The sequence below is a fragment of the Miscanthus floridulus genome, chromosome 3, assembly GCF_019320115.1.
Source record: "Miscanthus floridulus cultivar M001 chromosome 3, ASM1932011v1, whole genome shotgun sequence".
Classification (NCBI taxonomy): Eukaryota; Viridiplantae; Streptophyta; class Magnoliopsida; order Poales; family Poaceae; genus Miscanthus; species Miscanthus floridulus.
Genome location: NC_089582.1, coordinates 25,177,981 through 25,190,223, shown reverse-complemented (window position 1 = coordinate 25,190,223; position 12,243 = coordinate 25,177,981).

The window sequence follows — 12,243 nt, the reverse complement described above, 5'->3', positions numbered from 1 at the left end:
GGAAGAACAATGTTGACACGATGATTTTTCTCCCGAGGTTCACGTGCTTGCCAACACGCTAGTCCCCATTGTGTCAACCGCTCACTTGGTGGTTCGGCGGCTAATTGGCATCACCCGCCAAGCCCGCACGTCGGGCGCCACAAGAACCTACCCCGAAGGTGAGGGTAGCTCAATGACACGCTTTACTAAAGTTGCTCTTCACGGCTCCCACGGGGATAGCACAATGCCCCTCACAAAGCACTTCTCCGGAGCGCCGCACAAGCTTCTTGCGGGCTTCCACGGAGACCACCACCAAGCCGTCTAGGAGGTGGCAACCTCCAAGAGTAACAAGCACCACCGGCTTGCAACTCGATCACCTAGTGCCACTCGATGCAACCTCATGATGCAATCGCACTAGAATCGCTCACTCACACAATCGAATGATCACTATCAAGTATGTGTGAGATGGAGGGCTCCCAAGCACTCACAAGCATGGACACTAAGTCCCCCGAGGTGTTCCACCCCAGCCATGGCCAAGGGCCACTTCTATTTATAGCCCCAAGGGCTAAACTAGCCGTTACCCCTTCACTGGGCGTTTTTTGGGCCGACCGAACGCTGCACCGGACGCACCAGTCGTGAATACTGAACGTGTCCAGTCGCTCCTAGACCACCACGTGTCCAGTTTGAATCAAACTAACCGTTGCTGCCCACTCTTCCGACTGGACGCTCACACCGGACACAGAAGCAGAAATGACCGGACATAGAGGACCTAGCAATAGTGGCATTGCTCTACCAAGTAGTCCGACCGTCCCGCACCATATAGGGCGAGTGGGATGTAAAGGATTCCCGGTGAGTCTGAGTACTAGTAAGTCCTTAGAGATGACCAAGCCAGAATGTCTTCATCAGGGTTTCCATTTTACGTGCCACCACAGCACCTCCACCCTGGGCTCCACCTCTTTGGGGTTCACACCCAAGGCCACCTCCAATTACCATTTACCCACCATAGGTATTCCATATCCAAGTGCCCAGGTAGCACCACATGGCAAGACTCGCCCCAGGCTCATCGTTATTCTAGCTCGGTCGACACAACCCTCACCCTCCACGCACCCAAGTCACACACACGCAACACTCTCCCCGTAGTCCAGACAACACCAGTTGTCACCATGCATCAATGTAGTTTAAGCGTAGTAGAAGTATTAAGCAATGAAATATAGTAGCAAGCGTGTGTCTAGCCTAATAGCAGGGTAAGCAGGGGTAAGGTTGCGTCAAGGTAAAGGCCATCAAGTAAGCATACTACCATGCAAGTCCTATCATAGTGTGATCATAACAATATGGTAAAGCACTAGCATTTCTATTTTAGCCATGCGTAATAGGTGCTACGAGATTGGGTGGGATGTGGCACCTTTAGTGTAGTCGTCTCCGTACTCCTCATGGTACTCTCGGTCCTCGTCCATCTGGTTCTCCTCCGAGTCTACAAACGATCGTATTATAGTCGCGTAAGCGACGTCTATAGAATAGCACAAAGAAGCAATGAAAATTCAAAAGAGCCAAATGCACTCAAACATGGGTTCATTGCGTAGAGCTCGATTTTAGATGGATTTTGGTCCAATTACTCCTTCTCAGGGTTTGGTTCACGTGCACCAAGTGCATGGACGTGTGTCCGGTGAGGGAAAAACTTCCTTCTCTTCCCCTATGGGGCTCCTGCCGACGGTGAGGTCACTGGCGAGCCCTCCGACCACTTCACCGATCTCTCCGACCTCTTCACCTATCTCTCCAACCACTTCTCCTACCTCTCCGACCACTCCTCCGGCCTTGGTGAATTCTCCATCCAATTCGCCGGCCTTGGCAAACTCTCCGACCACTCCACCGGCCTCAGCGAACTTCTCCATCTACTTCGCCAGTCTCGACAACTCTCCGACCACTCCACCGGCCTCGGCAAACTTCTCCGTCTACTTCGCCGGCCTCGGCAACTCTTCCAACCACTCCACCGGCCTCGGCAAACTCTCCGATCACTCCACCGGCCTTGGCGAACTTCTTCGTCTACTTCGCCGGCCTCGGCAACTCTTCCGACCACTTCACCGGTCTCGGCAAACTCTCCGATCACTCCACCGGCCTCGGCAAAACTCTCCGATCACTTCTCTGGCCTTGGCATATTCTCCGATCACTTCTCTGGCCTCGGCAAATCTCTCCATCCACTTTCCCGGCCTCTTCCGATCACTTCACCGGCCTCGGCGAACAGCGGCGTGGGTTCGTCGGCGTGCATGGATAGGGCTGCAGTGGTGGCGAGAGCCCAGTTGGAGGAGTGTGTGAGCTCCACGGTGCTTCTACGGTCATGGTGGGCATGTTGAAGGAGCTCCTGGTGCTCCTAGTGGCTCCGGCCACGGTGGTGGGGACAAAGTGGAGGTGGTGGCGCTCCGACAAGGTGCGGTGCGGCAACGCAGGGCTCCGGTGGGCTCCTTCCTCAGCTAAGGTGAGCGCGGTGCGTCTCTTGTCATGGCGGAGCCAGACGGGGTGTCAACGTCGCCTTTACCGCGACATAGAAGATGCGGTGCTCTCACCATGGTTGTGCTTTCGGCCATGGTGAACGTGATCATGCATGTATGCTCCTACTCCGATGTACAACGTCATGGCTGGGGTCCTCCTTTTGGCTGATGGCAGCGCGCACGGCGTGTTCAAGGTCTCGGTGAGTGTGGCCATGGCGGTCTCCCTAGCTAACCAGTTGGGCTAGGCTGGAGCACGAAGCTTTAGCAAGGTTTTGATTGTGGCGATGCATGTTCCATTTGGCTAGGGAGGTGGTCTCAGCGAGATGGCTCACCGTAGGGCTCGTGGCGGTAGGATGGCGGTGCGATGGCGAGGCGAGGCCATGATGAGGTGATGCAGTGCCGTGCCGAGCAGCTACGTTGCTGTAGCTGATCGGGGCAGTGCTCCTGGCTCCGGCGAGGTCCTCCCCATAGAGGCTTCCTTCTCCGCACCTCTCCTTCTCCTCTCGTCCCTCGGTTTAGTGTGCTGGTGCAAACCGCACGACGGCGGCGAGATGTGGTGAGGTGCTAGGGTTTGGGGTCCTCCTTTTATAGGCCGAGCTCCATGCTTCTCCAATGGCGGATGGCGGAACGGCTGGTGATGCGCTGAGCGCATCGAATGGCTCTCGAGCATGAGGGCAGTTGCGTGTGCACGGCGCTAAGGTGGGGGACAGGGTCATGCGATGTGCGTGACCCTAGGCCCGAGCCTACTCTGCGGTCGGCTCTCGGTCATGTGGTGGAGGGAGCGTGGGGAAGACGACGATGCTGTAGCTGGGCGGCTGATAGAGGGGGCCCATTTGTCAGCTTGTCCTGATGCGGCGACGTGCGGTGCATGATGGCTGACGGGCGGGTCCGGCTCGTCAGTGGCTTGTGCGTGCAAGCGGTAGGGTGCTGCTGGGCCGGCTTCATGGGCTACGCGCGTGAAAGGGGCAGGCGAGGCTGGGCTGGGCTGGCTGGTCCGGAAAAGGCAGGCTGGCTGAGCTGCTGCCTCCCTCTTCTTTCATTTCTCTCTTATTTGTTGCCAATTTGGTTAGGGTTTGATTTATTTAGTTAGAGTTAGTTAAACATCACATAAGGCAAGAGAATCCAAATCATAAGTGGGATTAAGGATGCATGCATGAATGTACGTGTTAGGGATTTTAAACACACATATACAACAAGTGACATGCTATGCTTTTGAGTTTGTTTAGTTGGATTCCGACTAATGCAACACTTAGGGTTAGCTCCTACAAATGTCACTCATCATCACATGGGGTTAAAACAAAAAAAAATTGTAGTTGTGATTTTTGGTGTGTGGATTTTTGGGTTGTTACAGTCCTACCCCCTTAACAGAATCTCGTCCCCAAGATTAAAGCGTAGCGTACTCTTCGAAGAGATAAGGATATTGTAGCCAAAGGTCAGACTCTTTCTCCCATGTTGCTTCTCTCTCTGTGTGGTTGCTCCATTGGATCTTGCACATAGGAATAGTTTTGCTTCGGGTCTCCTTGGTATCTCTACCTAGAATTCTGATAGGATGCTCTTTATACTCAAGAGTATCTTGAATGTCAAGTGTATCAGTTGGAACTACTTCATCGGGCACTCTCAAACACTTGCGTAGCTGTGAGACATGGAATACGGGATGTACACCCGCCAATTCCTCAGGTAGCTCAAGTTTGTAAGCGAGTTTTCCAATTCTCTTGCGTATCTTGTATGGCCCAACAAATCTAGGGGCAAGCTTGCCTTTCACATGGAATCTGACAGTTCCACGTAGCGGGGATACCTTGAGGTAGACGAAGTCTCTGACATTGAACTCAAGTTCCCTTCTTCTTTTGTCAGCATAGCTCTTGTATCGACTTTGAGCAATTCTCAAATTCTCCTTTACTTGAGCAACTCCTTCTTCGGCATCTTGAATCTTAGCAGAGTCAAAGAACGATCTTTCCCCTGGTTGAGACCACATCAAAGGTGTCTTACAAGGTCAGCCATACAGAGCTTCAAATGGCGACATCTTGATACTGGCTTGGTAGCTGTTGTTGTAAGAGAACTCTACATAGGGTAGGCATTTCTCCCAGTCAGAGCCATAATTCAGTACACTAGCGCGAAGCATGTCTTCTAAGATCTGATTTACTCGTCCTGTCTGTCCATCTGTCTATGGGTGATAAGCGGTACTGAAATCAAGTTTGGTTCCGATGGACTTGTGTAGAGCTTCCCAGAATTGGGACACAAACTGAGGACCACGATCAGATACAATACTAGAGAGGGCCCCATGCAGTCTGAGGATATGCTCAACATATAGATCTGCTAATTTTTTGGCATCGGTCTAGGTCTTAACTGGTACAAAGTGAGCAACCTTGGTCAAGCGATCAACAATCACCCAAATGGAATCATTGCCTTTCTATGAACGGGGCAATCCAACTATGAAAATTCATGGATATGCTCTCCCATTTCCACTCGGGAACGTCAAGAGGCTTTAGCAATCCTATAGGCCTTTGATGTTCAGCCTTGACTCTATTACAGGTGTCACATCATGCCACATGTCCTGCAATGTCTGTCTTCATGCCTTTCCACCAAAAGTGTTTCTTCAAGTCTTGATACATTTTTGAATTTCCAGGGTGAATACAGTACTTAGAATCATGGGCTTCAGACAGAATCTCCTCTCGTAGTGCTGGATCAGAAGGTACACAGATTCTGTCCTTGAACCAGATGGTTCCTTGTTCATCTTCATGGTGGTTGGTCTTGCAGCCTAGTTTCATCAGACTACGGAGATATTCGATCTCTTCACAATTTTTCTAAGCTTGACAGATACGATCTGTGAGATCATACCGTATGCGGAGCTCATTCAACAAGCCATGCGGTAGTATCTCAAGTTTGAAATCTTCAATCTCTTCCTTGAGCTCAGGTGGTACGGACTCTGTGATCAAAGTGTGATAGTAACTCTTGCAGCTGAGAGCATCTGCGACTACATTAGCTTTTCCCGGATGATAGTGAATTTCCAGGTCATAGTCCTTGATCAACTCTAGCCAACGGCGTTGTCTCATATTCAAATCTTCTTGAGTGAAAAAGTACTTCAAGCTCTTATGGTCGGTGTAGATATCGCACTTGTTTCCTATCAAGTAGTGCCTCCAGATCTTCAAGGCATGAACAACTGCTGCTAACTCAAGATCATGAGTAGGGTATCGATTCTCGTGTTCTTTCAACTGTCAAGAAGCATAAGCTATCACTCTTCCATCTTGCATCAGTACACAACCAAGTCCTTGACGGGATGCATCACAATAGACTATGAAACCTTTGCTGATATTAGACAATGCTAGCACAGGAGTTGTGGTAAGCTTCTGTTTCAATTCTTGGAAACTTTGTTCGCACTTGGGCGTCCATTCAAACTCCTTAGTCTTCTTCAGAAGGTTGGTCATTGGACGGGCTATCTTGGAGAAGTTCTCGATGAATCGGCGATAATATCCAGCCAATCCCAAGAAACTTCTGACTTTAGTCACATTACGGGGTTGATCCCACTCTTTTACAGCTTCAATTTTGGCTGGGTCAACTACGACACCTTCAGCTGATAGTACATGGCCTAAAAAGTCAACTTCCTATAGCCAAAACTCGCATTTGCTGAACTTTGCGTAGAGCTGATGTTGGGCTAGTTTCTCAAGCACAGTTCTCAGATGATGTTCATGTTCTTCAGCGGTGGATGAATAGACTAGGATGTCATCAACAAATACTACCATGAACTTATCCAGTTCATCCATGAAAACCTTATTCATCATGTTCATGAAGTATGTGGGAGCATTCATGAGTCCAAAGGACACCATAGTGAACTCAAACTGCCCATACCTAGTCACGAAGGCTGTCTTTAGGATGTCACTCTCTCGAATCTTCATCTGATGATAGCCAGATCTGAGATCAATCTTGGAGAAATACTTGGCACCTCGAAGCTGATCAAGCAAATCATCAATTCTTGGCAGGGGGTACTTGTTCTTGATGGTGACTGCGTTCAAGTTCCGGTAATCAATGCACATTCTCATCGAGCCATCCTTCTTCTTAACAAATAGAACAGGGGATCCCCAGGGTGAAGCACTGGGTCTGATATTTCCCTTCGAGATGAGCTCATCAAGCTATTTCTTGAGCTCGGCCAGTTCATCAACTGACATGCGATAGGGTCTCTTGGCAATGGGTCCCGTTCCCGGCAAAAGATCAATGATGAACTCTACATCACGGTCTGGTGGCGTACCCGATAATTCTTTAGGGAATACATCGGGATAGTCTCCGACCACAGGCACATCATGAATGGTCTTCACCTCTATTTGTGATTCTGAACTTGCTTTAAGGGCACATAGGATAGAGGTGGACTTTCCGGACTGGGGTTCACATCTAATAACTTGGCCTAATGGGTGGGTCACTTGGACGTATCTAAGTGAACATGATATGATACCTTGGTGAATGGTTAACCAATCCATACCTAAGATGACATCTAGGTTCGTGGAAGGTAACAGGGTTAGGTCGGCTTTAAAGATAAGACCCTCAATGGTAAGACTCACTCCCTTACAAATGTGGGTGCACTTTAGGTCTCCTAAAGGTGAGCTGGTGATGATAGGCTTTCCACGTGGGGTTACAGGTAGGTCATGCTCTCGTGCAAACTTGGATGATATGTAAGAACAAGTTGCTCCAGAGTCAAATAGAACTGATGCAGTATTGCCATTAACTAAAAACATACCGTACACAATGTCAGGGGCAGCCTGTGCTTCCTTGGCATCTAGATGGTTGAGATGTCCACGAGTAGCAGATCCCTTGAACTAAGACTTCTGAGCGGCTGAGTTCTGAGGGCACTCAGCGGCTTTGTGACCCGGTTGGCCACAAGCGAAGCAGGTGAAAGGCATACTGCCTGTAGGGGTTGGCGCGGGTGCCTTCTAGTTTCTAGTGCTTGGTGCAGAGTGGTTCTGGGCTAGGCGTTCATTCGCTGAGCGGGGACGGTTGAAACGGTCCTGAGTGTTGCGGTCCAGAGCATAATGGTCCCGGGTATAATGATCCTGAGTAGGGCGGGAGTATTTGGTGGTGTAGCCTCCTCCACCCCTACTCGATCCAGGGTTGTCATCCCTGTTGTGGCGAGAGCGTTCCCTGGATGGTGCATCTCTGCAGAACCTCTTGCGGTCACGGCCATAGAAAGACTCCTCAGGCTTACGCTTCCTCTCCCTGTACTCCTCTCTAGCTTCAGCACGGTCCTTCTCGATCTGGATGCAGCGATCCACCATAGCAAGCAGCGTGCTACTCTCAATACCGCCAAACTTCAGCTTGATGTGCGGGTTAAGTCCCTTGCGGTAATAGTATAGCTTCTCCTTCTCAGAGTTCACAACATATGAAGGTGCATAGCGTAGAAGGTTGGTGAAGCGAGTAGTGTACTCAGTCACCCTGTCCTTTCCCATCTTGATGTTGCGAAACTCCTCGGCTTTGGCCTCCATGATACCCTTGGGAATGTGATACTCAGTAAATGCTTCGGTGAACTCATCCCACAAGATGTTGGCAGGGTCCTCATGGGAATCACTGAAACTATCCCACCAGGCATGTGCTGCACCTATGAGCTAGTGTGTGGCAGCTCCAACACACTCATCGTCAGTGAATGTAGTGAGGTCAAGCTTCTTCTCCATCTCCTTGAGCCAATCATCGGCTACAAGCGGGTTAGGGTCGGTGCCATCATAGGTAGGTGGCCTTAGCTTCAAAAATCCCTCCAGCTTCCTTTGGAAGTCATTCTGCTATCCTCCCTAGCGATGGTTTGCTCCTTCTACAAGGGCTGCAAGAAGTTGGGTCTGTTGCGCCATCACTTCTGCTAGGTTCGGTGGTGGTGGTGGCGGAATGTTCTCCTCAATAGGTGGCGGGGTATTCTCCAGGTTGAAGGGTATCCCTCCACGTCCATGGCCACGGCCACGGCCACGGTTGTTGCCACCATGCCCCCATTTGGTTCGACTAGTTCGGGGGTGGGTGCACGTCCACGGTTCATTAGGCGATCAGATCGGCGGTTCGGCATCTGCAACACGGATCATAGGAATTTTAGTGTTTGTGCCTTAAGTGCTTATAATTCAGTATGATTAGATGATTTTGACAATTTGAAGAAAAACATTTATACTATCAACACTCATTACAAAGAAGCAATAAGATCCATAAGATGCAATAAGATCCAAAATATTCATTACATGGGTTTTATTACATAGCATCATCTCCAGTAGCTACACTTGAAGACTTGCGAGAATCGTACTACGCATAGTGTCTCATATTACATCTCATAAGGGGTATGTCAAGAGGTACCACATATGGAAGCCACTGACATGACTCATGACCACGCAGGGTCATCTACTCTAACTCGTATACCGCAGCTGGGATACGACTGTTCTCGATCTTGATCTCCTCGTTAGACTTGTGAAGTCGGGACACGTACTTCAAGGCTTCAGCGAGCTCCTCAGTAGGCTTGGCTCCAGGTAGGGTAGGGCAGGCATCTAGGTTGAGGCGAGTCGGGACTAACTCAAACTCCTCTATCCTAGGCTTCGTCTAGCTACGAATCTCCTTGGGTAGCTGATCCCACATACTCTTCAGCTCCCTGAGGCGCTTCTTGTCAGACTTCTGCCAAGCCTGCCAAATCCTCTCACACTTGTCCTGTAGGTACTCGTTCTGCTTGAGTGCCTCGATCAGGTGACCCTGGTTATGAATGGCCTTCTTCCTGAACTCCTCCAGCTCCTGTGTCATGGTCTTGTTCTTAGATTGGATTTTTAGCATATCAATCCCCTTGGGCCTCTCTCTATCTCCTCTACGGTTGAACTCGGCCTTCTTGTCGTCCAACTCTCTTTGCAACTCCAAGACCTTGCTATCGAGGTAGCAGTTCCTATTGCCTAGGTCGGCTGCTTTGTCTTGTAAGTCAGCGACCTCGGCTCTATGGACCTCTTCACGATGGTTGAACTCGTCCTGTAATTTGGCGAATGTCTCAAGCAGACTAGCTCACTCCTGTGCTCCCTGTGAGTCTCACTCCTGGTACTCCCACAAAAGGGCCTGGTACTGACGTCTCCTTTGCTCAAGCTGGGTCACATACCTGTCCTACTCTAGTAGGTGGATAGCTAAGATGTGAAGACATCTATCCTCCTCTACAAGGATAACTCTGCCGGCTGCGAAACTCTGCTCACTAGGGGTAAGGCTGAGGTCAAGGGCCTAGGGTAGTAGACGGAACTCTGTCGTCTTCAGGTGCTCGTAGTGGTCCCTCATCACTCTGCGAAGTGCCTTGTGTGAGATAGCTTGCAGTCCCTCCTCGACTGTGTCCTCTATAGTCAACTCGGTGAAAGCTAGGAAAGAAGGTAAGGTAGTGCTAGCTGGGAACTCGACTGAGGTGACAATCGGTCATTCGATTCCTCCTTCCTGAGCTGGCTTCCTGGTGCAGGTGACCTTGACAAGCTCATCAAGGACTCCTAATGTGATGAGAACTCGGCAGAGGGTCTGTGCAAAACCCCTGAGCTCATGTAGGTCAAAGGTAAGCTTGGCGTGGTCTAGAGGTAGCGGTCCTAGAGGTGGCCATTCAACGTTCGTTTCCATCTGCATGTTTTAAGGAAACATGTGTTAGCAGGTCAATAAATAGATAAGCCTTGCATAAAAATGAATGCAGGGTCGGTATATAACCGAAAGAAGGGCTGTTCACGTCCTATTCTATCATCCATTTCTGAGGGTTTCGTCCTATGGTCAAGTATGGCTCTGATACCAACTGAAGCAACCTGATTTCCATGAAGGGAAATCCACAGAGTTGAAGTGTAATAAGACCGTTGTAGATCATATTACCCAAATTCCAGTCGAATACCACATCCATACAACGATAATATCAGAGTACATAAAGTGTGGAATTACATAAATTATTACATTGCCGCATTGGTGGAATCCAAAAGTAGCATTCATTAAGAACAGCTTGAAGATAAGATCGCCAAACTCGAGCGTAGGCACGAACCCCTCAACCGTCATACTCCTCAGAGCTATACTCCTCAGCAGAACCTGTGTGCCAAAATTTATCAGTATGATTTGTACTGGCCACTCCCACCCTATGAGCATTGCTTTGTGGAAATTGGATGCAAGTTGGAGATAATCAAAAGGAACCTATAAGGCTGGGGTTTCCTATGTATTAGCATATCAAGTATATAATAACAGTTGATCAAGTTTTAACACCATTCCCACACCCATTCCACCCCATTTCCGTCCAGAGCCAGGTTTCGATCCTGGGATCGATATACCACCTTCTCCACATCATCATCATATCATCACCTCATCAGCACCATACCATCGCTCAGTCGACAGGCCAACTCCCTCTCGGCAATGTCTCATGGCCTGTAGCCCCTGGCTACGACCGACACTCTCTCATGGGGGAAGAAGAGAAGGATTCATCTCACTATCTAGTTTAAGCGAAACCCAGGAAAGGTCCATAACTGACAAGTCGGCATATGTATCGATCGATCAACCAAACACTTTGCAGAGGTTTTACATGCCCACAAGATTAGCCATCCTTGGAGTCTAGAATCTCCTAGGCAGAATTTCAGTCACTTGCTAGCCTAGAACAATGCCACCCTACCTCTCAGCCCTAGAACATCCCAAGTCTAGTCTGGGATGGCTGATACTGTGAGTCGTAGACAGAGCCGGGGCCCTCCGGATGTCAAGAGCCGGGTCCACAAGGCCTCCTGAAGTCTCGGAAGGGTGTGGGGGGAAACCGCGCGCCCTGTACCTCCTTACACACATTCGCCTAGCAGTAGTGGCATTGCTCTACCAAGTAGTCCGACCATCCCGCACCATATAGGGTGAGTGGGATATAAAGGATTCCCGGTGAGTCTGAGTACTAGTAAGTCCTTAGGGATGACCCAGCCAGAATGTTTTCATCAGGGTTTCCATTTTACGTGCCACCACAGCACCTCCACCCTAGGCTCCACCTCTCCGGGGTTCACACCCAAGGCCACCTCCAATTACCATTTACCCGCCACAGGTATTCCATATCCAAGTGCCTAGGTAGCACCACATGGCAAGACTCGCCCTAGGCTCGTCGTTATTCTAGCTTGGTCGACACAACCCTCACCCTCCACGCACCCAAGTCACACACACAGCACTCTCCCCATAGTCCAGACAACACCAGTTGTCACCACGCATCAATGTAGTTTAAGCGTAGTAGAAGTATTAAGCAATGAAATATAGCAGCAAGCGTGTGTCTAGCCTAATAGCAGGGTAAGCAGGGGTAAGGTTGTGTCAAGGTAAAGGTCATCAAGTAAGCATACTACCATGCAAGACCTATCATAGTGTGATCATAACAATATGGTAAAGCACTAGCATTTCTATTTTAGCCATGCGTAATAGGTGCTACGAGATTGGGTGGGATGTGGCACCTTCAGTGTAGTCAACTCCATACTCCTCATGGTACTCTCGGTCCTCGTCCATCTGGTTCTCCTCTGGGTCTACAAATGATCGTATTATAGTCGTGTAAGCGACGTCTATAGAATAGCACAAAGAAGCAATGAAAATTCAAAAGAGCCAAATGCACTCAAACATGGGTTCATTGCATAGAGCTCGATTTTAGATGGATTTTGGTCCAATTACTCCTTCTCAAGGTTCGGTTCACGTGCACCAAGTGCATGGACGTGTGTTCGGCGAGGGAAAAACCTCCTTCTCTTCCCCTATGGGGCTCCTGCCGGCGGTGAGGTCACCGGCGAGCCCTCCGACCACTTCACCGATCTCTCTGACCTCTTCACCTATCTCTCCAACCACTTCTCCTACC